This window comes from Poecilia mexicana, unplaced genomic scaffold (assembly GCF_051168715.1).
Source record: "Poecilia mexicana isolate PSO_F unplaced genomic scaffold, ASM5116871v1 scaffold_6, whole genome shotgun sequence".
Classification (NCBI taxonomy): Eukaryota; Metazoa; Chordata; class Actinopteri; order Cyprinodontiformes; family Poeciliidae; genus Poecilia; species Poecilia mexicana.
In genome coordinates, this window is record NW_028263375.1 from 1,778,201 (window position 1) to 1,804,903 (window position 26,703).

A 26,703-nucleotide genomic window follows, 5' to 3' on the forward strand; every position below is an offset into this window, starting at 1 on the left:
GAGGAATATATGATTTATACACTCTTAACCCTTGTGTTTACAAATGGGGTCCAACCGACCCCACACCCATATCACTTGTACCAGTTGCCTCAGTCCTCGCATGCACCAGGGTTAAAAATGTGATCTACTATAAAAGCTCTACTATATGGACTAATTTTAATCGAACCATGATCATTACATTTAAGAAAAATGTTCTACTGATTTAGTTATGTATTGATTAAACCATGAGTCTAAATCTAACCTACTCAAAACAATCATGATTAGTCTAATATTTCAACATGCGTTAAAGTTAAACATCATTAAAACTAGCATAAGTAAACTAATATTTCCAACACAAAATGTTTTATGCACATTTACAAATCTCCCTTTTGCGTTGGCTCTGTTGACATACTCCTGTACAGCACAGTGTTATTTATTTTTTATACAAATAGCATCCACACTTAGCAAATGATGAAGTTGACTTGTCTGTGGTTGTAATTTAAAAAAAATAGTACAACCAACAAACTATAATAGTTGTATTGTTTTGTAACAATAGGATAATCTTGTTTTAATAAATAAGGAATGCAAGGAAAGTAAAATACTAAAATAATATTGTTTCATAATCTGTTTTAACAATGACTGGAGGACTGTTTCACAAAAGCAGGATTCAGAAATCCCCATTGATAGAGGTATGTTTATCAACTAAGTACATGTTTCAAGCAAAATTAGCCTGGTCTGGAGCAGGCAGGTGAACAGGATACATGTGCTACTGCTTTTGTGAAACCGAGTCCAGACTTAATTCAGCCAGGATATCAGGGAAATTCCCCCTTAAATCTGCTATCCTGGTTTTGTGAGACTGCGTAATTAATCTAATTTTCTTTAAAAACTTAAGCTGTTAAGTCGTTTATTATTGTGTTTTTAACAGCTGGAATCATGGAAGATTTCAAGAGGAAAAAAAACCTGACATACTTGTTATGGAAATAGTGCCTTCATCTAATGAGTGCAACGGTCAAAAGGCCATTGTATGGAATGTGACCCGTCCACGCCCCTGCAGGTGCATTTGCCTCTAAGGTGTTACGTCAATCCGCGTTTCCCCATCAGATACGGTTCCCCCTTCGTCTTCTTGCCGCTCCGCCCCGCCCACGCGGCAAAATACGCGCGTGCTCGTGATGAGCACTGAGAAAGCAAGCGCGTAGCAAGCACACGCTTGTCCGGCGCGCTTATCTTCGGAACTACAGACACCGTGAAAGCTCAAATAACATGCTTCGGCAAAGTTGTCACACTTTCTTCACGTTTTTGCGTGAAATTAATAATAATACTTGAGCTTTCACGGTGTCCGTAGTTCCCCAGATAGGCGCGCCCATAGACATAATATAAATAATAATAATAATAATAATAATAATAATAATATCCTTATATTATGTCTATGGGCGCGCCCAACAAGTGTGTGCTGTCTACGCGCGTGCTTTCTCAGTGCTCATCACGAGCACGCGCGTATTTTGCCGCGTTTGCGGGATGGAACGGCAAGAAGACGAAAGTGGACCGTATCTGATAGGGAAACTCGGATTGACGTAACACCTGTTCCTGGCTATATGAGCTTGCTTCCTTATTGCTTATTTACTCAATGGTAAAACGCTGACGTCCTCTCGGTGTATTATTTTGGCCTTTTCTCAGTCCGTGACTTGATTTCCTTCTTCAGCGGTCATCATATAGCTGATTTGAGGTTTTCTTATTCTGGGAACAACAGCTGCGGCTCATCTGACAAAGACTGCAGTAGAACGTCGAAACATGTCAGGTACTGATTGAGACATAGAATAACCAAATGTTTAATAAAGTAAACTTTAAGACTGTAACTGACCAAGTTACCTAAAAGAAAAACTACATGAAGATGTTTGTCGTAAATTTAAGGAGGTTTAATAAATTAATTCGGAATAATTTTAAAAAGAACAAATCATTCAGCTGTGAATTATCATAGACGAAAAGGGTGAAATAAAAGTTGTTACATTTTTATTTGACAGTTTGAAAGTGTTTTGATTAATATTTACTGAACAACGTTTGTGATTCTTTTATTTTTGGCACTTCCTATTGAGCAAACATAGTTTGCTGTCATCTGTTGTGGTAACAGGAAGTTAAAGAACCAGATTTAAAGAGGCTAAAAACATTGCAGACCTCAAATCATGGCAGTGGCTAACTATGGTTGCACATCTGGAAACTGCCAGGACTGAGTCTGTCAGCTATGAATATGACTGTTCTATCGATCAATCGATTGATAGATCAATAGATAGCTATGTACATGTATGCATTCATTCTGATAGATTTTGCAGCTTCAGTGACAGAATCTGTGGCAAGTGTTACTGAAGCCGTACTGAATCAGTGATAGTTTTAAGTGTACATTATATATATATATATATATATATATATATATATATATATATATATATATATATATATATATATATATGACATCTCAGTCCAGAAATGTGCAGTTCTAGGCACAGCCAAGATACTGCGTAGAACCCTCAAGCTCCCAGGCCTCTGGTAGAGGACCACCCACGTAGGGTGAGAAGGGAATTTATATATATATATATATATATATATATATATATATATATATATATATATATATATATATATATATATATATATATATATATATATATATATTCTTGTTTTTTTTTGTTTGTTTGAAATAAACGTATTCATATCCAATATTCAATCTGCCACAGGAGCTGTACCAGTAAGCTGTGGCAGCCGACACCAGAACTATTTAATTAAATGAGCTACAATAGTATTTGATCCTTCTTTGGGATTAATACAGTATTTCTGAATTGATTAAAATGTATAGGATATCTCGGTATTTTATGTCTTAGTTATATCTCTATTCCTTTTTGCAGTGAGTGAGCTTACCAGAATTCAGAGGGAATTGGTTAAAAGAGTATCAACAGAAAACATCACCCAACTGCTTGAAGCTCTTGTGGCAGATAGTGTCCTGAATGAGTTGGAGAAAGAGTCCATACTTGAGAAGAACTCAACCAGAGCCAATAAAGCAAGTGATTTATTCAACACTGTGATTAAAAAAGGGGATCAAGCCTGCAGGAAGACAATCCATCACCTCACAGCACTTGACTCATACCTGTGTTCTCACCTGCGTTTACGTTCTGCTTCATCCTGCACAGAAGGTAAGTTCACATAACTCCGTAATGGTGGTTCTTCATTTAATAGTTTTCTCATGAGGTGGCTGAAAAAGGCTCTTGTTTATGTATACACACAGGTGTGTGTGTGTGTGTAGTTATTGGGACAAATCAGTGTGTGTGTTTTTTAATTTACATTGGGGATTAAACTTTGGAAAAGCAAAAACTAAAAGTTTGGATGCAAATATTTGAAGAACTACTGAAGAGAGTTTATATGAACAATTGAGACTCTGTATTCCACATTAGCCCCTTTGAAGTACTATTGACCCAGTCCAGTGCTCTCCCAAATTTCATGCAGAATGTTTGAGAAAATATTAAATATGTTATTGCAAAGTCTTATGAAGTCTTTAGACGAGTGGTTCTAGTCCAGGAAACTGCTGTAGATTATATTTAAGACAATTGACAAATTACAGAGAAGTAATTAATTAAAACATTCAAATTGAATATGTGTCAATATGAAAACTATTCTGTTGGATTTGTAACAGTTCTACATTTAATGAACATATAATGTTTGTAATTTGAAAAATGGATTACATTGACTATAATCAAGAAACCACAACAGATCAGACCCTTTTCTTTTTGTTTTGACTTCCAGAGGCTGTGGAGAAGTGCCAACTTGAACTTAAATCCTCCTTGAAGAAGAGGTTCGAGTGTGTGTTTGAGGGGATTGCTAAAGCAGGAAGTCCAACCCTTCTGAACCAGATCTACACAGAGCTCTACATAACGGATGGAGGGACTGGAGAGGTCAATGATGAACATGAGGTCAGACAGATTGAAACAGCATCCAGGAAACCTCATAGGCCAGAAACAACAATCAGACAAGAAGACATCTTTAAAATCCCACATTTAAGAGATCAATCAATCCAAACAGTGATGACAAAAGGAGTGGCTGGCATCGGGAAAACGGTCTTAACACAGAAGTTCACTCTGGACTGGGCTGAAGACAAAGCCCACCAGAACATCCAGCTCGTATTTCCATTCACTTTCAGAGAGCTGAATGTGCTGAAAGAGAAAAAGTTTAGCTTGGTGGAACTTGTTCATCACTTCTTTACTGAAACCAAAGAAATCTGCAGCTTTGAAAATTTACAGGTTCTGTTCATCTTTGATGGCCTGGATGAGAGTCGACTTCCACTGGACTTCCACAACAAGGAGATCCTGACTGATGCTACAGAGTCCAGCTCACTGGATGTTCTGCTGACAAACCTCATCAGGGGGAAACTGCTTCCTTCTGCTCTCCTCTGGATAACCACACGACCTGCAGCAGCCAATCAGATCCCTTCTCAGTGTGTTGGCATGGTGACAGAAGTCAGAGGGTTCAATGACCCACAGAAGGAGGAGTATTTTAAGAAGAGATTCAACGATGAGGAGCAGGCCAGTAGGATTCTCTCTCACATGAAGACGTCACGAAGCCTCCACATCATGTGCCACATCCCAGTCTTCTGCTGGATCACTGCTACAGTTCTGGAGGATGTGTTGGAGACCAGAGAGGGAGGAGAGCTGCCCAGCACCCTGACTGAGATGTACATCCACTTTCTGGTGGTTCAGACCAAACTGAAGAAGGTCAAGTATGATGGAGGAGCTGAAACAGATCCACACTGGAGTCCAGAGAGCAGGAAGATAATTGAGTCTCTTGGAAAACTGGCTTTTGATCAGCTGCAGAAAGGAAACCTGATCTTCTATGAATCAGACCTGACAGAGTGTGGCATCGATATCAGAGCAGCCTCAGTGTACTCAGGAGTGTTCACACAGATGTTTAGAGAGGAGAGAGGGCTGTACCAGGACAAGATGTTCTGCTTCATCCATCTGAGTATTCAGGAGTTTCTGGCTGCTCTTCATGTCCATTTCACCTTCATTAACTTAAGAATTAACTTAATGGAAGACCAACCATCCAGTTTTAAAAATTTTGTTAATTGTATTTTTTTTAAGTTTTTTAAGTTAAATCTAACAAGGCTCCATCAGAGAGCTGTTGACCAGGCCTTAAAGAGTCCAAATGGACACCTTGACCTTTTCCTCCGCTTCCTCCTGGGTCTTTCACTGGAAAACAATCAAACTCTCTTACAAGGTCTCCTTCCAAAGACAGCAAGTAGCTCACAGACCAATCAGGAGACAGTTCAGTACATCAAGAAGAAGATCAGTGAGAATGTGTCTTCAGAGAAAAGCATCAACCTGTTCCACTGTCTGAATGAACTGAATGATCGTTCTCTAGTGGAGGAGATCCAGCAGTCTTTGAGTTCAGGACGTTTCTCCACAGATGAACTGACTCCGGCTCAGTGGTCTGCTCTGGGCTTCATCTTACTGTCATCTGGAGAAGATCTGGAGGATTTTGACCTAAAGAAATACAGTGCTTCAGAGGAGGCTCTTCTCAGACTGATACCAGTAGTCAAAGTTTCAAACAAAGTTCAGTAAGTACTGGCTTTTGATCAGGAGTGACCTGAGTGACCAAAGAGTGACCATTAACCCAGTGATTCTGGGCAACGACTAAAGATATTTTAGAAAACATAAATGTTAATGTTTTTAACATTTGTGTTAAAAACACTTTTCTCAGAATGTGTTCAATAACAAAGTTGTAAATGTTGTTAAAGTGTAAGAAACGCCCCTGAAAAATCATAACCTTAAAAAGTTTGCTCTGCTGTGGCCTGAGTGAACATTAAGAGCTGCCTTCAGCACTGCAGTCAGTCCAACAGTCGTCCGTCCTGCAAGGATCGTCACAATAGTCAGAGCAGAGGAGACTCATTCCACTCTGTGTCCACATTGTTATTCTGATTTCTGATTTGCACTAAGCATGGCCATGTGTCTGAGTGAGATGCTTTTATACTCGAACGTTTATGTGACATAAATACGTACCATTTTAAAAAAATAGGAGAATTCAACTGCTACAGATACCATTCATCCTAAGGCCAGCACTGTCATGTCGGATGAAACTCGATTAGCCCACATGCAAGTACACAGACAGGAGAACAAGAAAAGTTCAATGGGTTTATTGTAGCGGGGAGGAAAATCAACTGGTGCGAGCGGCGGGCAGCAGCACCAACAGCACACTGAGAGAAAAAAGGGGAGATGGTGAGTTGAGGTGGTGGAACCTTGCGTAGCTTCAGAGATAAACAGAAGAACTTACGGGTGTGGGAGGTATAGAGAAGACTTGGAGGGGTCTGCGATTCTGGGTTTCACTTTCCTTGGTTTTCGGGGGGGGGAGCGGACAGGTCGGCCAGGGCCTCAGAGCGTCTGAGCGAACGGAAACCCACTTGAGGCGGCGAGGATGGGTTAGACGTTCCGCTTACAGATGGGGGGCGAACGTCCTGATCCGGATGCTCGGGTGGTCTGCAAAGATCAAAAAGGGTGGGTTACTCGGAGAGCCGAAACAGGAAAAAACACAGCGATCAACGAGGGCAAGAAGGCCGAGAGTGAGTACCAAAACTTAGTCAACAATCTGGCGTCGAAGTGTTGGCCACCGCCTCTCTTAAGCTGCAGGTAAGAGCGTAATTGCTGACCGGTGTGTAGCTGACGCAACAGGTCCGTCCCCCGAGCAGCCGTCTCCAGGACTCCACCTAGAGGAGAAAACCAACCCCAACCTCCACCCAGAACCTAACAGTACCCCCCCCTCAACGGTCGCCACCTGGCGACCGAGACACACCGGACGGAAGGGAAGCGTGGTATTCAGAGATGAAACTGGGGTCCAGGATAAAGGAACCAGGCACCCACATACGGTCCTCAGGACCGTAACCCTCCCAATCTACAAGGTATTGCCACCCTCGTCCACGTCGACGAGAGTCAACGATACGACGCATAGTGTAGGCCGGATGGCCATCAATCTCACGGGCGGGTGGAGGGGGCTCGGATGGAGGGCACAGGGTGCTGGTCCGAACAGGCTTTAACTGGGAAACATGGAAAGTGGGATGGATGCGGAGGGCAGCCGGCAGACGAAGACGGACGGCGAATGGACTGAGGACGGACTCAATCTGAAACGGACCGATGAACCTAGGAGACAGTTTCTTGGACATAGATTTGAGCGGAATGTTTTTAGTGGATAACCAGACCTCTTGACCCGGGCTGTAGATGGGTGCTGGAGTCCTCCTGCGATCAGCAAAGCGTTTGTTGCGGGCAGAGGTGCTATTGAGGGCGTTGTTAGCCATCCTCCAGATGTTCTTACAACGGCGTATGTGGTGTTGGACCGACGTGACTGAAATAAGAGACTCGTCAGAGGAGAGAAGAGGGGGTTGGTACCCAATGGAGACCTCAAATGGAGACAAACCAGTAGCAGTAGAAACATGACAGTTATGAGCGTACTCCACCCAAGGCAGAAACTGACTCCAATCAGTCGGGTTGGTGGAAGTGTAACAGCGTAACATGGACTCGAGTTCTTGGTTGAGGCGCTCGACCTGACCATTAGACTGGGGGTGATATCCTGACGTTAAAGAAACCTTAGCATCAATAGCTGAGCAGAATTGTCTCCACACTTGGGAGATAAATTGTGGCCCTCTATCTGATAAGATTTCGATAGGGGTACCATGAAGCCGGAAAACATGTTTAACCAGCAGCAATGCAGTCTGAAATGCTGTGGGGAGTTTCTTGAGGGCAACTAAATGACAGGACTTGGAGAAACGATCCACAATAGTGAGAACGGTGGTCATACCTCTAGATGGTGGAAGTCCGGTGATGAAATCGATAGCAATGTGCGACCATGGGCGTTTCGGAGTGGGAAGAGGCTGCAGTAGACCAGATGGTGGTTGATGGGATGACTTGTTACGGGAGCAGATGACGCATGCTTGAACGAACTCCTTGACATCCTTATGCACAGAAGGCCACCAAAACCTGCGATTAATCAGGGCGATGGTGCGGCTAGTACCTGGGTGTCCAGAAAACTTGGCTGAATGGATCCACTGAATGAAGCGGGCTCGGATGGATGACGGAACGTAAATCTTGTTCAGAGGACAGTTCTCAGGAGGTGGGTCAGACGTCTGGGCCTGTTTAATGAGGTCTTCGATCTCCCAGGTTACGGCTGCCACCTTACAGCTAGGAGGAAGAATCCGGGCCGGGGTCCTCTCCGAGTCATCGGGGGAATGTAACCGAGAAAGGGCATCAGGTTTGACATTACGAGATCCTGGACGGAAAGAAATAGAAAGATTGAATCGGGGAAAAAAAAGAGACCAACGGGACTGACGAGGATTGAGTCTCCTGGCAGAGCGGAGGTAAGAAAGGTTCCTGTGATCTGTCCAGACCAGCACCGGATGATCAGCCCCCTCCAACCAATGCCTCCACTCCTCCAGGGCCAGCTTGATGGCCAACAACTCCCGATCCCCCACCTCATAATTGCGCTCAGAAGGTGACAACCTGCGAGAGAAGAAGGCACAGGGATGAGTCTTGTTGTCCACCTCAGAGACCTGGGAAAGGACTGCTCCTACCCCAGTGTCGGATGCATCTACCTCGACAATAAATTGTTTGGAAGGATCAGGCTGAATCAGGACTGGGGCCTTGGAAAACAAGGACTTTAGCTTTCTAAAAGCAGCGTCAGCAAGGGGGGACCACTGAAACTGGATCTTAGTGGAGGTGAGCGAAGTAAGGGGCTGAGCCGTCTGACTATAGTTACGGATGAACCGACGGTAGAAGTTAGCAAACCCCAAAAATCTTTGGAGCTGTTTACGAGTTGCAGGAGTGGGCCAATCCAAAACAGCCTTGATCTTCTCCTCGGTGGGCCTGACCTGTCCGCCCTCTAAGATAAAGCCCAAAAACGAGATTGATGGCTTGTGGAATTCACATTTCTCAGCCTTGACATACAACTTATTGTCTAGGAGACGTTGCAAAACTGAGCGGACATGTTGTTTGTGTTCAGTCAGAGTCTTGGAGTAAATGAGGATGTCATCGAGATAGACAAACACAAAAATGTTCAAAAAATCTCTCAGCACATCATTAACCAAAGCTTGAAAAAACGCTGGGGCGTTGGACAGGCCAAAGGGCATGACCAAATACTCAAAATGGCCCATAGGAGTCTTGAACGCAGTCTTCCACTCATCACCTTCTCTAATTCTGAGTAAATGATAAGCGTTGCGCAAGTCTAGTTTAGTGAATACTGTGGCTCCATGAACCGGTTCAAAGGCTGATGACAGAAGTGGTAATGGATACTTATTCTTGACAGTTATCAGGTTCAAGCCACGGTAATCTATGCAGGGTCTGAGTGTGCCGTCTTTCTTACCGACAAAGAAAAACCCTGCTCCTAAAGGTGAAGAAGAATGGCGGATGATCCCTGCAGCGAGTGACTCCTTGATGTACTTCTCCATGGTTTCACGTTCCGGACGTGAGATGTTATATAACCTGCTTGATGGCAATGGAGCTCCTGGCAACAAATCTATACAACAGTCATATGGGCGGTGAGGTGGAAGTGTGCATGCTTTGGTCTTACTAAATACTTGTGCCAGGTCATGATACTCAGAGGGTACGGTAGCCAAATCCAATGGATCGACTTCCTGACCCGCTGCCGGAAGGGGGCCTGGAGGAACAGCAGAACAAAGGCAGGTGGAGTGACAGTGGTTGGACCAAGATTCTATCTTCTTGCCAGACCAGCAGATATGAGGATTATGCAAGGTTAACCAGTCGAAACCCAAAACCACAGATGAGTTAGCTGATGGAAAAACAAAAAAGGATAAAGTCTCTCTGTGATTCCCTGAAATTACAAGTTGTAATGGTTTGGTCATATGGGTTATAGGTGGCAAGTCTTTACCATTCAAGGCAGATACACGAAGAGGTGTGGCTAGCGGGATGGTTTCTAATGCTAACCGATGGGCCAGTTCAGAATCGATGAGAGAACGTTCACAACCTGAGTCTATCAATACAGACAGAGGGATTTGATCATTCTCCAAACATAACTCAGCAGGAAGTGTAAGGTGAGAGATGTAATTTTCAGTGCTCTGACCCATCAGGTTCCTCACCGTTACTGATGGGCGCGACAGTTTAACTTCTTAGGACAGGTGGCAACGAAATGTCCAGGGGTTCCACAATACAGACAAAGCCGCGCGGAAAAACGCCTGTTACGTTCCTCGGGGGTGAGGCGAGTATGTCCAACCTGCATGGGTTCCGGCTCGGTGGACGGCGGCGAAACTGGAACGAGTGAGGCTGAAGCCAGAGGAGCGGAGCCAAAAGCCTTATGCCCCCTCTCCTTGGAACGGGAACGGATTCGGTTATCAAGGCGGACCGTTAATTTAATCAAATCTTCGAGGGTCTCTGGATCATCCAATACTGCGAGTTCGTCCTTAATATTTTCGTTTAAGGCATGAAAAAACGCACTCCTCAAAGCAGGTTGATTCCAGCTAGATGCCGCTGCCATTATACGGAACTCAATGGCAAACTCAGCCACAGACTTATTTCCTTGTTTTAGGTTCCACAAGTCACGGGAATTTGCAGTCTTGTCCGGATCATAACAAAATATCTGCTTAAACTCCTTCAGGAAGTCGTCAAAAGTACAGCCAAAATTAGCCAGATCAGGGAATTTAGCCTCCGCCCAAGCCAGTGCGTTCCCCGACAGATGGGTGAGTACAAAGGCTATTTTGGCACCATCGTGGGAAAAACCCGAAGGAGCGTGATTAAAGGCTAGAGAACACTGCATCAGAAAGCCTCTGCATTTACTCGGCTCTCCGTCAAACCTCTCCAGCGCCGGCAGGCGAAACTCAGAAAACATGGACCGGCTGGGTGGTTCTGGAGCTGGAGCGGGAGCCGGAGCTGACGCGGTAGGTTGTTGGAAACTTGTCTGTAAGAAGTTAGCAATCTTCTCTAGCTTCTGATTTGTTTCCTCATTGGTAGCATGGAGCTTACGTAAAACGGATTCATGGTTTTGTAACGTGGCTTGTTGTTCTGACAGAGTCCTCCTGATTGCGTCTGCGGGGCTAATGGGTTGGCCAGATTGTTCTGTCATGTCGGATGAAACTCGATTAGCCCACATGCAAGTACACAGACAGGAGAACAAGAAAAGTTCAATGGGTTTATTGTAGCGGGGAGGAAAATCAACTGGTGCGAGCGGCGGGCAGCAGCACCAACAGCACACTGAGAGAAAAAAGGGGAGATGGTGAGTTGAGGTGGTGGAACCTTGCGTAGCTTCAGAGATAAACAGAAGAACTTACGGGTGTGGGAGGTATAGAGAAGACTTGGAGGGGTCTGCGATTCTGGGTTTCACTTTCCTTGGTTTTCGGGGGGGGGAGCGGACAGGTCGGCCAGGGCCTCAGAGCGTCTGAGCGAACGGAAACCCACTTGAGGCGGCGAGGATGGGTTAGACGTTCCGCTTACAGATGGGGGGCGAACGTCCTGATCCGGATGCTCGGGTGGTCTGCAAAGATCAAAAAGGGTGGGTTACTCGGAGAGCCGAAACAGGAAAAAACACAGCGATCAACGAGGGCAAGAAGGCCGAGAGTGAGTACCAAAACTTAGTCAACAATCTGGCGTCGAAGTGTTGGCCACCGCCTCTCTTAAGCTGCAGGTAAGAGCGTAATTGCTGACCGGTGTGTAGCTGACGCAACAGGTCCGTCCCCCGAGCAGCCGTCTCCAGGACTCCACCTAGAGGAGAAAACCAACCCCAACCTCCACCCAGAACCTAACAAGCACTGAGTCTGTTTTATGTGGAACTAAACAACATTACACTAAAATGTCAAAATTTAGACAGTTTATCTGCAAAAAAAGGTTGATTTGGGGGGATCGTTAAACTTTACGTTGTTGTACTAAAGACCGTTTAAAAATCTGATGTGTCTGACATTTCTAATCTGGTACCAAAATGTTTCCCCTCATAAAAGTGGAACAAAATCAGTTTTAAAAAAATTAAAGAAATTAAAACTAAATAAACCATTTTGATTCCGAAAGAACTTCAAAGGTTAAGTAGACTTACATTGGTAAATGTCCTGTACTTGCATAGCATTTACACAACATTCAGTCATTCATGCACACATTAACAGTAGTAAACTACATTACAGCCACAGCTACTCTTGACTTTGAACCACTGTTGCCCTACATCGTCACATGGCTACGGGAATTATGTAATGAAGAGCAAATGTCCTGCATCAGAAAATGTATTTGTTATCCAAAAACAGTAGAATTTGTATTAATTTAATTTTACTGTTTGTTCTGTCCCTTCTTTTTCTATCATTTTTATTTCACTATTCATGAAAGAGTGTTTGCAAGATAAGTAACTATTCACATTATGTCATTTGGTTCCGTCTGTATTATTATGTAAATCCATCATTTAGTGTCCCACTGTTTGCAAACATCTGTGGGGATATTCACAAAAAAGCCCAAGTCACATTTTGCAGCTCAATCTTTACCGATTAAATCATCATTCAAAATTCCATTTTTCCACATGAAAAGATTGGATGAAATTCTATTTTGTTCAGTTTTAGGGTTTTGACATGCATTCCTCTGCTCTTAAGTTTGACTCATTCTTATTAAAGTTTTTCTCAGTATTGGTACATACTGTTTTTGCTTTTGCTTCATGCCATCTCATTTTTCTCAGTAATTTTGATCTCTGTCTCTTCAGATTGAAGGACTGTAACCTCTCAGAGAGAAGCTGTGTAGCTCTGGCCTCAGTTCTCAGCTCTCTGTCCTCTAACCTGACACTAATGGACCTGAGTAACAACAACTTGCAGGATTCAGGAGTGGAGCTGCTGTCTTCTGGACTGAAAAGTCCACACTGCAAACTGGAAATTCTCAGGTCTGTTTCCTTCCTTTTGCTACAATGTAAGCATCATTTTTCTAATACTACATAAGGACCTAGATCCTTATGTAAGAGGCGACACAGGAAGAGGTGTTGTTTCTTGGTTAGGTTTAGGATTAAAGTGTGAATTGAGGTTAGGGTGTGGGTGGCACTTCTTCTATTAGTCGGGTTCTCCACCGGAGCCCTTGAGATTTCTTCTTAGTATCTTAGCTGTTCTTTGAACTGAGCTGTTCTGGACTGGATATCAGATGTTTCTCCAGGTAACCATAGGAGTCACTGGCCTGAGTGCTCCGATTACTACGGGCACTACACCTGCCATTCTCATTCTAGTTTTTCCCTGAGTCCTTGGTATTTCTCCACTTTCTGGTGTTCATTTTTCTTGATGTTTCCATCATTTGGGATGACCACATGGATCACAACAATAGTTTTCTGCTACTTGTCTATGATCTCAATGTCTGGTTTGTTGGCCATAACCATCTTGATTGATGAAGGTTCAGAATTCACATCATTTAATTTTATTTTTTTTAAAGATGCCACAAAAGGAAACTGTCTGGTTAAGAGGTGTTAAGATACATTCACTGTTCTGCCCAGGCTGGATGTTTTGATTAGTTTTAAGAAAGTTCTATTGATTTCTCTGTTTTATTTTGGAGGAGAATTTTTAGAGAACAGTGCATTGTGGGTAGCAGAGGCTGTTGCAGTTTTGGAATACCTGTTGGTAGAGAGAGAGCCTGCCTGTTAATGTGTGAACTGCACCTCCTCTGTTGTCAATCTTTGCTTGCACCTCCGAAAGCAATGGCTGTGAGTCAATCTTCTGTTTTGGTGTTGTCTGTTTTGTTGGTTTATTTTGAGATTGTTTTTTAAATGTGTTTTTGTTCTAGAAAAGCCATATTCTGAGTTTTTATTTACATAGCAACAGTTGCTACATAACTGCTTTTTAACTGAAGCTCAGGTTAATTCTGTTCAGACACAAGAGGTTTATTCTTTGTATTCAGAGCTGATGTATGTTTGTTTTTCTGTTTCTTGTAGTTTCACTCAACTTTTCATTGAGCTTTCTACACTACTGCTCAAGTTGTGTCAAGAAAACGTATTAAAGGAGCAAGACGCTCAGCTTCCTGGCTCATGAAATTGAGTTTGGCTTGCTGTTGACCTACGTTAACATACAGAGTATCTAACACGTAGTGATAACAGTATAGTGAAAAGCCATTGTCAGCAGTTGGTGGAAGATAAAACTCATGACACAGAGATGGACAACTCTCATGAGGAAAAGGCAGAAGAAATGGCTAACTCAGAAACTAAAGCATCATCTAAAGCTAGCTTGAGATCCAAACACTCTAGCTCTAAGCATTCATCCTACAAGTCGTCCTCTAAGTCCAGTGTATTTGAAGCAGCCATCTTTGCACGAGCCTCTGCTGAAGCTACAAATGCTAAAGCTTCCTACAGTAAAAAACAATTGGAAATTAAAAAGCAACAAGCAAATCTAGAGCTGGATTTTAAGATGCTGGAGATAGAAAAGGAAGCCGCAGCTGCTACGGCGAGAGCAGAGGTTCTAGAAGCTGCCGCAGCTGCTGAACAAGACAAAGAAGACAGTGTAAAGAGTGCAGTCCAACCACAAGTCGTCAGACAACGAACCGTGGAGTATGTGCAACACCAAGCCCATCTAAGGTCACATTCGTCTAAAGAAGAAATGCCTCAGGTCGAACCAGCATTGAAAGCATCATCATTCGACCCAAGGAGATCTGGTCAAACTCCCTCTTCACCGGTGCTCATGAAAATGTATGGAAAAGATGAACCTTTTGACACACCAAGAGACTATGTCAGGCCCAACAGTTACCATGATCCCCACCACAATTACCCACCTATGACTGACTTTGCTAAGTTCCTTGCACGTAGAGAGTTAATCACAACAGGGCTCTTCAAGTTCGACGACACCCCTGAAAATTTCAGGGCATGGAAGTCATCATTTTCGAATGCAACTGAAGACATAGACCTCACATATAGTCAAGAGTTGGATCTCCTAGTGAAATGGCTCGGTAAAGAGTCCTCAGAGCATGTCAGGAGAATCAGAGCTGTTTATGCCACTAACCCCAAAGCTGCCCTTCATTTAGCATGGGACAGGTTAGAAGAATGTTACGCTACACCAGAAGTAGTAGAAAATGCTTTGTTTAAAAAACTAGACAGTTTCCCTCGCCTTACAAATAGAGACAATGTAAAACTCAGGGAACTAGGAGATTTGCTCCTAGAGCTGGAGGTTGCGAAAAATGAATCTTATCTCCCAGGCCTCGCTTACCTCGACACACCACGAGGTGTTAAGCCCATAGCGGAAAGGCTACCTCCAAGTTTGCAAGATAAATGGCTTCACGCAGGTTCAAAATACAAACAAAAATATCAAGTAACATTCCCTCCCTTCTCATATTTTGTGAAGTTTGTCCAAGAGGAGGCAAAAGCGAGAAATGATCCAAGTTTTGTGACATGCAGCAACCAACCTTTCAACAGAGGTGAGAGACCATCATTTAAACAAACTGGCTACAAACCTCCTCTAACTGTAAACAGAACAGAGGTCAGTACAACCACTCTTCCTAGTACGAAAGAGGAGGATCTAACTCGTTACTGCCCAGTCCACAGGAAATCACATCCACTAGCAAAATGCAGAGCTTTCCGGATCAAGCCAATTCAAGAAAGACGAAACATACTCAAAGAACACAGACGGTGTTTTTGTTGTTGTTCTCCTACGCACACAATAAAGGACTGTGATATGAATGTCAGTTGTGAGGAGTGCCAAAGTGAAAAACATTGCTCTGCCATGCACCCTGATGTGATTCAACAACCCCGGCCAGAAAGCACACCTGAACCAGAGCCTCAGCTCCAAGACAACACGCCACCTGAGGTAACGTCACGGTGCACTGAGATCTGCGGTAAAGGCTGTCCCCCACGTTCTTGCTCTAAGGTATGCCTAGTTCGAGTTTTCCCTAAAGGTCAACCAGAACGCTCCGTCAAGATGTATGTGATCCTTGACGATCAGAGCAATTGCTCACTGGCTCGTCCCGAATTCTTTGAGCTATTTGGCATCCAGGGAAGTCATCTGACATACCACTTGAGAACATGTGCTGGTCTAACTGAAATGTGTGGCAGGAAAGCAGTCGGGTTCCAAATAGAGCCAGTAGGTGGAGGTCCATGTCTAGACCTCCCTCCTCTCATTGAATGCGATGAGATAGTGTTTAATAGAGATGAAATACCTACGCCTGAAGTTGCTCTGGCCCATGCTCATTTGAAACACCTCGCTCCTCTCATACCAAAGTATGATCCAGATGCTGAGATAGCAGTTTTACTCGGCAGAGACATCATACAAGTCCACAAAGTGCGAAAACAAGTAAATGGACCCCCCTGCGCTCCCTTTGCCCAGTGCCTGGATCTGGGTTGGGTAATTGTTGGGGAAGTATGCCTCAACGCTCATAAGCCAACTGTCAACGTCTACAAGACGCACATTCTCTCCAATGGACGTCCATCTCTCTTCACTCCTTGTCCTAACAGCATCAGCCTTAAAGAGAAACCATGCTACGGCGGGGAGCACAAGAATAACTCCATTAAACACAGCTCAAAACTTCATGCAGCAGAAGAAAAGCTTGGAGAAAAGGTTTTTGAGCGCACAGAGAATGACAACCAGCGTGCCCTGTCCTTTGAGGATGAGACGTTTCTAAAGATAATGGAAAAGGAAGTTCATCAGGATGAAAACAACAACTGGGTTGCTCCTTTACCGTTCAAGTCCCCTCGCTTGCCACTTCCAAATAACAGAGATCAAGCACTGTCTAGACTCAGCTCACTGAGACGCAACCTAAACAACAAACCCCAAATGAAAGAACAGTTCTCAGAGTTTATGGACAAGCTGTTCAAGAACCATCATGCAGAGATAGCTCCACCCACTGTCGACAACACTGATTGCTGGTACCTGCCCATTTTCGGAGTCTACCATCCCCAGAAGCCCGGTCAGATACGGGTAGTTTTCGACTCTAGTGCAGAGCAGTGTGGTGTGTCACTCAACTCTGTACTGCTAACGGGCCCAGATCTCAACAATACCCTCCTTGGTGTGCTGATTCGGTTTAGGAAAGAGCTCATTGCAGTCACTGCTGACATCCAGCAGATGTTTTACGGATTTCTAGTCTCACCAGACCACAGAGATTATTTGAGATTTTTGTGGCATAAGGACAATGACTTGACAAAGGAGGTCCAGGAGTACCGTATGCGGGTGCATGTTTTTGGTAACAGCCCGTCACCGGCAGTAGCCATCTATTGCCTACGAAGAGCCATTCAGAAAGGCGAGACAAAGTTTGGAACAGATACGAGACACTTTGTCGAGAGACACTTCTACGTGGATGATGGACTGATTTCGCTTCCCACTGAATCAGCAGCCATCGATCTGCTCAAGCGAACATGTGAATCCTTGGCTGAGTCCAACCTGAAGCTTCACAAAATTGCCTCAAACAGTGTCTCTGTGATGCAAGCCTTCAAGCCAGAAGATCTGGCCTCTGGCATCAAAGACTTGAGTCTCGGTGATGACCTTTTACCAGATCAGAGAAGTCTAGGAATGTGCTGGAACATAAACACTGACTCATTCACATTCAAGGTAGTTGTTAATGACAAACCCTACACCCGCCGCGGGGTTCTCTCAGTAATTAACAGTATCTTTGACCCCTTGGGACTTGCATCTCCAGTCACAATAAAAGGCAGACTTTTGCTACGTGAACTGTCAAATGGAGTTGAAAACTGGGACGCTCCTCTCCCTGCAGATAAAATGGACACATGGGAAAGTTGGAAATTATCCCTCCAAGATCTGAGCAGCCTCAGAGTGCCACGCTGCTACGTTCCAGCCTCCTTTTCCAAGTCCACTTACACTGAATTGTGTGTTTTTTGTGACGCTTCAAGTTGGGCTATTGCAGCAGTAGCATACTTGAAAACAGTCAATGCAGAAGGACAGTGTGAAGTTGGATTTGTGCTTGGAAAAGCAAAACTTTCACCACAACCAGAACCTACTATACCTCGCCTGGAACTCTGTGGAGCAGTTCTAGGAGTGGAGATAGCAGAGCTCATTCTGGAAGAACTTGACCACAAACCAAACGCTGTTAAATTCTACTGTGACAGCAAGGTGGTTCTTGGGTATGTGTGCAACGATACAAAGCGCTTTTATGTCTACGTACATAATCGAGTTCACAGAATACGCCAGTCTACATCCCCTGAGCAGTGGCATTATGTCACATCAGAGCAAAACCCAGCTGATCTAGCTACAAGGTCAATACCTGCACGCCAGCTCATGGATACAATGTGGTTTAAAGGACCAGACTTCCTTTACAAACTACCTGAACCAGAAACACAAGAGTCGTTCGAGTTGATCGAACCTGAAGTGGATGCTGAAATCCGCCGAGTTACTACCTTCACCACGCAGGTTCAAGAGAATGGACTCACACCAGAACGCTTCCAACGTTTCTCAAAATGGAAATCACTGGTACGTGCCATTGCCTTCTTAATCCACCAAGCTCGTTCTCACTCATCAAGCAACACATTAAACCCTTCATGCAGAGGCTGGCATGAATGTAGACAGCCGCACTCTCCAAAGGAGCTGGATGCTGCCAGTAATCTCATTCTCCAGTCTGTTCAGAAGGATGCTTTTCCTGACGAATACATTTCTCTCCAAGACAATCAAACTGTCCACAGCTCAAGCTCCATCGTAACTCTCGACCCCTATATGGATGAAGGCCTCATAAAAGTTGGGGGTCGCCTCAAACATGCTTCATTAGATAAAGCATTCAAGAATCCAATCATTCTCCCAAGCAAACATTATGTGTCAAAGTTGCTTGTCCTGCACTATCATGCCATGGTTGTGCATCAAGGAAGGCAGTTCACAGAAAATGCGGTTAGGCAGGCCGGTCTGTGGATTGTAGGATGCAAAAGACTGGTTTCGTCTGTTATCCACCATTGCATAACGTGCAAGAAACTCAGGGGAAAACTAGAGACTCAAAAGATGGCAGATCTTCCACCTGAGAGATTCAACACTGGCCCTCCATTTTCATATGTTGGGTTGGATGTATTTGGTCCCTGGTCAGTGGTCACTCGACGCACACGAGGTGGAGCAGCACAAAGTAAGAGGTGGGCAATACTTTTTACATGTATGACCACAAGAGGTGTACATATTGAAGTCATTGAATCTATGGACACTTGCAGCTGCATAAATGCAATACGCAGATTCTTTGCAATACGAGGTCCTGCAAAACAAATGCGATCAGATAGAGGCACCAACTTCATTGCAGCAAGTGTGGAGCTTGGTATGACGCAATCGAGTGAAAACCCTCCCAACATTGTCAACTATCTTCACGCTAATGGTTGCACATGGGAGTTCAATCCTCCACATGCCTCCCACATGGGTGGCGTCTGGGAAAGGATGATCGGGGTAACTCGCAGAATACTGGATTCTATGCTCCTGCTGAACAAACACACCCGTCTGACACACGAAGTGCTTTGTACCCTAATGGCCGAAGTGTCATCTATAGTCAATGCAAGGCCCTTAGTTCCTATCTCAATGGATCCTTCCTCACCATTCCTACTATGTCCTGCAATGATACTGACCCAGAAGCAGCACGTTCCTTCTCCACCAGGAGATTTTTGTGGAAAAGACATGCTCAAAAGCCAGTGGAAGCAAGTGCAAGCACTTGCCAATGAATTTTGGAGTCGCTGGAGGAATGAATATCTCAACACCCTCCAATCAAGACGCAAGTGGCATAGATTGCGCCGCGACCTACAGCCAGGTGACATTGTGTTGTTGAAGCAAAATCAAGCACACAGGAACGAATGGACAATGGCCATCATCACAACCACCTTTCCAAGCAGTGACGGAAAAGTCAGAAAGGTGGAAGTGAGGACATCATCTCAGGGCGTCTCTAAGACTTATTTGCGTCCCATCTCAGATGTTGTTATGCTTTTAGAGACTGAAGTGACTGATAAAAAGTAGTGGCATTAGTAATGCCAGGCGGGGAGTGTTCTGCCCAGGCTGGATGTTTTGATTAGTTTTAAGAAAGTTCTATTGATTTCTCTGTTTTATTTTGGAGGAGAATTTTTAGAGAACAGTGCATTGTGGGTAGCAGAGGCTGTTGCAGTTTTGGAATACCTGTTGGTAGAGAGAGAGCCTGCCTGTTAATGTGTGAACTGCACCTCCTCTGTTGTCAATCTTTGCTTGCACCTCCGAAAGCAATGGCTGTGAGTCAATCTTCTGTTTTGGTGTTGTCTGTTTTGTTGGTTTATTTTGAGATTGTTTTTTAAATGTGTTTTTGTTCTAGAAAAGCCATATTCTGAGTTTTTATTTACATAGCAACAGTTGCTACATAACTGCTTTTTAACTGAAGCTCAGGTTAATTCTGTTCAGACACAAGAGGTTTATTCTTTGTATTCAGAGCTGATGTATGTTTGTTTTTCTGTTTCTTGTAGTTTCACTCAACTTTTCATTGAGCTTTCTACACTACTGCTCAAGTTGTGTCAAGAAAACGTATTAAAGGAGCAAGACGCTCAGCTTCCTGGCTCATGAAATTGAGTTTGGCTTGCTGTTGACCTACGTTAACATACAGAGTATCTAACACGTAGTGATAACAGTATATTCACAGATGCCACTTGTCATAGTTTTGTTTAGGTTTTGGGCCCACTCAGGAGAAATTAAATCAGTAAAATTAAGTTTATTTACAAAAATAGGACATGTGCAATGGTGGTTATCCGGGGATGAAAGGCGACATGGGGAACCAGGAGGAAATAAATTGCTTACAATGAAGACGTAAGCAATTTCCTCATCCATACAGGCAGTATGGATGAGGAAGGAGCGTTAGGCTATCAGTCAGGGCACTGAGAAACAGGGTTTCTCACAGGTTTTGATCTGGCAGGAGTGAATCCAGGAAGAACCATGAACTTGAGACCAGACAAGCACCATGAAAAACCACAGTGGATAGCACTCAAGTGTCAAATGACTGGATTAGCCTGATGAATTGCAGGTGCGCAGCCAGTCTCCGTGGTAGTGGTGGGCTATCTGAATCCAGGCTTCGAGGCTTGTACCGAGTAAAAAGGGGGCGTGGCCGATGAAGCCCCACTTCGAGGCTTGTGTCGTCTTGCTGAAAACCACGTGACTGGCAACAAACGAGGCCTCGCATTGCATGGGTCACGTGACTGCTTCATTTTGCATGTCGGTTTTCAAAATAAAAGCGCGATGAGCCTTGCTGTGTCATGGGTCGTTGTCCATTTGGTCACGCATCAGAGGATGATATTTGTCTTCAGTGGCCAAATAAAATGAACATTGACCAACATATTCGATGTGTATTCATGGCACTCATCAAAATGTATTGTTTGTTACTGGTTTTCTCAATTGTAGATTATGTTGTTTTTTTTAATAACTATATTTTTGTGATTTTATGATGTAAATCTCTTTGAACTGCATTGTTGCTGAAATGTGCTACACAAATAAACTTTATTGTCTGAAATGGAGCCAGCAAGAGGAAAATCTAACATCTGGGAATACTTTGAGATTATCCTCGCAGTAAAATTCTTCTTAGATAACAATAATTAACCCTCCACCTCCCAATTTCTCACCTTCTGCAAAGTTCCACTATTATTTGTTGTCTGATTAGCAAAGATATATCAGTCTTGCACAGCAGAAACAGATTTAATCTTGTTGCAGAACTAAAATTCAGCATGTAGCCAAATATGAGGGATCAGAGCCAATTAGAAATCCAAGAAAAAGTGAACGCCCCAACAGGCACTGCACTCTCAAGACATTAAACATCAATTGTCTTTATTGTCAAATCCATCCATGACATAAAAGAAAACCCAACACAACCACTAACGTCCAACATAAACCAGGATTAGATTGGTTACAAATAATTGTAATAATTAAAACATATGACAATTAAATATGGTTTCATTGATTATCCTGTTACTAAACATGTGTTTGATGAAAACTTTGTGATAATATTGCATTTAGTAATTTTTGGAAGTATGATCCAACTGAGTGACAAGACTGTTACAGTTTCACCAGCAGATGTCACTATAGAGCAATCAATGAAGCATCGAGTAACAAAATTTTTGCAAAGCAAAGGGCTGGAAAGGTTCATTGCTTCATGAGGCTTCATTTGCCCATCACTACTCCGTGGCGCCATCTGGTGGAGACCTGCGAGCATTGTTAGGAGAGCTCATACAAAACATGATGGCTAGTTTGCTAATAATGCCATTCAAGTCAGATGTAGACAGTTAGCCTGTCAGAAGTTCACAAAGCCATGACATCATCATCATCATCATCAAGGCTTTTGCAAATCTGTGTCTAGGGACAGTAATTTTACTAGTGTATGTCAATGTATAACTTTGAAGAAAGTAGGAAAATATTCAGTGTTTTCCTTCCTTAAAAACCGTGTTCATCAGAACCTGAGGTTAAAATCCATCCATCCATCCATTTTCTTTATACCCTTGTCCCTTAGTGGGGTCGGGAGGGTTGCTGGTGCCTATCTCCAGCTAACGTTCCGGGCGAGAGGCGGGGTCACCCTGGACAGGTCACCAGTCTGTCGCAGGACAAGGTTAAAATCAAAATTTACAATTTGAAGTGTGAAAATTGGTGAAGTCAATGGTGCATAGCAGTCAGTCAGTTCGTTGGCAGTCGGGTTTGATAAAGGACCTCACCAGGTCCTCTGGTGTTTCACATCAGTAACCAGTGTTGGATCCGAAAGGGAAATAAAAAACTCCAAACTTCAATCAGCCTGACCACTCATGGATTGAGACAGAGTTAAATGTACAAATTACATGTCTGTTCTTCTTTTGACTGGTTTGCCTTTCAGACTTGGATCATGTAAGCTCTCAGGGAGAACTTGTGAAGTTCTGTCATCCGTTCTGAGCTCCCCGTCATGCTGTCTGAGAGAGATCGACCTGCGGAACAACAACCTACAAGATTCTGAGGAGAAGTTGTCAGGTTCAAACTGTACTCTGGAGATATTCAGGTGAGGATTCATCAAAATCTTTCTTCTGGGTTTTATGGAGGAAAGATATTATCTGTTCCGTAAATTTAAAATAGCTTAAATGCTAAGTTTTGGATTTTCTGGTAAATCTTATGAGCTGTTAGTTTCTCAGTTGGAACAGACAGCAGTTACTTCATTTCTTCACCGTCTTATTTTTAACCCCTTAGCATGCAGCTGAACGTTCACGTGTCATTTTTCCATTGTGTATTCCAGGGGTGAGGGTTAAGGGTGTGACCAAGCTCAATGGTTATCATCTGGTTTATCAATTATATTATCAATCAAACCAATCAATCAATCAAATTTTGTTTGTATAACACATTTCAGCAGCAAGGCATTTCAAGGTGCTTTACATAATTAATGAAAAAAATAAGAACAGCATGTGACATTGAATAAACAGTAAGAAAGAGAAAGAGAAAAAAAAGAAAAAGATTTAAAAAATTAAAAAGATAAAAACATACTTTTGTTATGGAATTTAAGTGCCTGTCATCGCCGGATTCTGCTGTCCATTTAACATGGGTATTATCCAGGCCCCGTCGCCTGACAGGATGGAATTTACAGATTTTTAGTCAAAACGCCATTTGACAAGGATTCTTAAACCTCAGAGTTTTAGTTAAAACACATCAGAATTATATATGATAAGAATTCTGAATCTGCAGCAAAGCCCACCACAGGATGCATTTCCTCCAAAGTTCAGGAGCTTGAATGTCGATTGTGTTTTTGTTAAAGTGTTTTACTAAATCTGTCCTCACTTTCCCTTTTCTTCACTGGTTTGGTTTGTAGAATTTGAAAAACTGTTAGCGCTTAATAATGGGGCGTTACCAAAAAATGCAGAGAAATCATAGGGATACAACTGAATGACATTCTGGACCTATTAAAGTCCAGCTCAGTATCCACAGCCAAAAATGTCTCTGTAGATTCCACTCATGCTCCACATACACTCTCAGTTTAATATCCAAATATGTATTTATTTTATTTTTTAACATGCTTTCCAGATGGATCTTCTTATACTTCATTTTATTAATTGTTGTGTAAAGGCTTGTGTGAATGTGTTGGCAGCCATCACAACTTGTAAATGAATTTCCCCTTGGGGACCTAATAAAGTAAATTGAATTGAATCATTATAATGTCCATGTTTATTTGCTGATAGGAACTTATGCTCTGACCTTCCTCCTCCTTTCAGGGAGCCTGCTGGAGTCCGATGGTTGAAACCAGGTCTGAGGATGTGTAAGTGTGTTTTTCATTTGATTCATGGCAACAAAGCAGCTCACATTCAACCATATTCAAACTGTCATTCAGGAGTCATCATTAAGGTGTTGGAAAATGATGAAAAGCTGCAGCTGGATTGTGTTTGTTCTCCCCATCAGATTCCTGTCAACTCACCATCGACACAAATACAGCGCACAGAGAGCTCAAACTGTCTGAAGACAACAGGAAGGTGACACATGAAGAGGAGCTTCAGTCATATCCTGATCATCCAGACAGATTTGATGACTGGTCTCAGCTGCTGTGTAGTAATGGTCTCACTGGTCACTGTTACTGGGAGATTGAGTGGAGAGGAGCAGTTTTTATATCAGTGAGCTACAGAAGAATCAAAAGGAAAGGAATTAAAGATGGCACTGTGTTTGGATGGAATGACTGGTCCTGGAGTTTGAGATGCTCTGATGTTGAAGGTTACTCTGTCTGGCACAAACTCACAGAAACAGTTATCTCCTCCTCCGTTGTCTCTAACAGAGTGGCAGTGTATGTGGACTGTTCTGCTGGTAGTCTGTCATTCTACACAGTCTCCTCTGACTCACTGATCCACCTTCACACCTTCCACACCACATTCACCGAACCTCTTTATCCAGGATTCTGGATTGATTCTGGTTCCTCAGTGTTTCTGTCTCGAATCTAAAGAGTCTCCTTCTGTCAGAGAAACTATCTTACTGTTGAACAGATAGTTCAGTCTCTACATGCGTCTCAATCAAACATGCTATTTAGTCTAGCCTGGTAAAAACCAGTCCCTTGTCCTACACTTTGCTTCATCCAGAGGGCCTGGACTCTCACGCTAGCATTCTGTGTTGGACGCCATCATTGCATCATTGCCACAAAGTTCAGACTCTGCAAACATCCACTGGGACACATCCCACCTAATGAAGACAGCGTCAGACCTCCATATCATTTTCTTTCAGGAAATCTGAAAACTGGCTGTTGTTAGGTTGCCTGAAGACAAGCTCACAAAGGACGGGAGCCAGTAGGTCAACTATAGTTGCTGGCAATTAAAACGTCTTTAACCTTCTACCCCACTCTGTTAATGAATTAAACTGATAATAACCAGAAGAGGCTTAAGTCACCCAATTTAAGCCAAGTTTCTCTTAAAAGTAGTAAATCCAGGTGTCTTGAGGTGAAGACATTTAGCATAAAGGTCTTGTTTGTAAGAGATCTACCATTTACCAGAACGAGTCCAGCTGGGATGCATGACTGTTACGACCCGGCTCGGCCAGGGGAAAGGGAAGTAACATTAAAGAAAACCTAGATGTTAAGGTTTAACAATTTAAAGATTTATTGTTTGGGTTTCTGACAAAAATAAAAGGTAAAAATTAATAATCAAAATGTAAGGACTTACAACAAAATGTGCTAAATAAAACAAAATCCACAGAACAATCAGAGTAGTAAACCAAAAATCTTAACCAAACAAAAATGGACTTCAAGTCCAGGATAAACAAAAACAAACTACAAATCTCTAACAGAGAGACAAAGGTTCCCCACAGGGACAAGACAGGTTACACAAGGGAACAAAGCTGTCAGAGCTGGCAAAAACTAACAAAGCAAGTTTACAGCAGCAAACAAACACAGAAAAGGCCACTGGCCGTAACAATGACCAATAACGTTTGCCTGTGACATATGTAACGCACCAATTCGATGCTTTGATGCGTCAAACAGGCGCTTCATGACTCTTCCTTATGTCCACTCCACTTCTGTAAAGATGAGACAAGAAACATACAGATATTGTTTTGAATGAGTTTATTTTATAAATAAACCCAGTGTAATGAATGTTTTCTCTTATGTGATCCAACGTATGGATTTAGTCTGGGCTACCCACAGTTAGTAAAGAGACTAAGTCTGATGTTAAATAAACTTAAATCCAAAATGTTTCTAGCATAAATTCCCAGAATTCCAAGGTGCATGAAAATGGTCAGAAATCGTAAGGTAACACGTGAAGTGCTAAAAACAACTTTATTAGTAGAACTAACGTGTTTATTGCATGTGAATGAACCTCAGGAAGGTGAAAAACTGAAATGTATTTATCTGATAGTAAAGTTGTTTATGATTCCAACAACTTTGGTCCTCTGTAATTCCAACTCTAGCATTTCTTTGCACAACTCTGGACAGAGTGTGATATTGTTGTTGTTTCTCCACTTCAGTCTCCCACTCAGTTAGCATGCTGCATTCGACCTTTGTTGAACTCCCTACATCTCCCACAAACTGGTTATTATAGTTCTGCAGTTCCCTCAGTTATTATCTCGTCTTGTATTAGCACATTGTTTTCTCTGTACTGAGCTCATTGTAGCATGGTGACCTTTGAGGACTTTGTCTGAACTTATGCTGTACAATCAAAACACTTCTTTCAAAAGGTAAAAGTAACATTACTATAGTGCAAAGGCCGGGCTAACTTGTGTTAGGTAATGAGCCAATTAGCTTGAGTCTGTTGGAAATCTCTCTTCATACTGTGTTAGGTAATTTAATCAGCTCTGCACTTTTCTTTCCAAGTCACACCTATTAAAACCATTAAAGAAATCCAAAAAAAAAAAGCTTTAAATAATGAATAAATTTCCCTTCCTTTATCAAG

At 42.9% G+C, this 26,703-nt stretch overlaps 1 long non-coding RNA gene and 1 pseudogene across 3 annotated transcripts; one reads left to right on the forward strand and one right to left on the reverse strand.

The window, feature by feature from the left end:
• Positions 1-1,399: 1,399 nt before the first annotated feature.
• Positions 1,400-26,665, forward strand: LOC106925899 (NLR family CARD domain-containing protein 3-like; annotated as a pseudogene). Its single transcript, XR_015763130.1, has 7 exons — positions 1,400-1,516; positions 2,825-3,158; positions 3,766-5,572; positions 12,676-12,849; positions 22,698-22,856; positions 24,055-24,098; positions 24,239-26,665. The product of XR_015763130.1 is annotated as an NLR family CARD domain-containing protein 3-like (transcript).
• Positions 6,133-6,715, reverse strand: LOC148158506 (uncharacterized). Of its 2 annotated transcripts, XR_015762983.1 has the most exons (3): positions 6,580-6,715; positions 6,286-6,488; positions 6,133-6,208 (listed from the first exon to the last, which is right to left on the reverse strand). It is a non-coding gene; the product is annotated as an uncharacterized LOC148158506 (long non-coding RNA). The 2 variants fall into 2 exon arrangements; XR_015762982.1 differs by having other exon boundaries at positions 6,133-6,488.
• Positions 26,666-26,703: the final 38 nt, after the last annotated feature.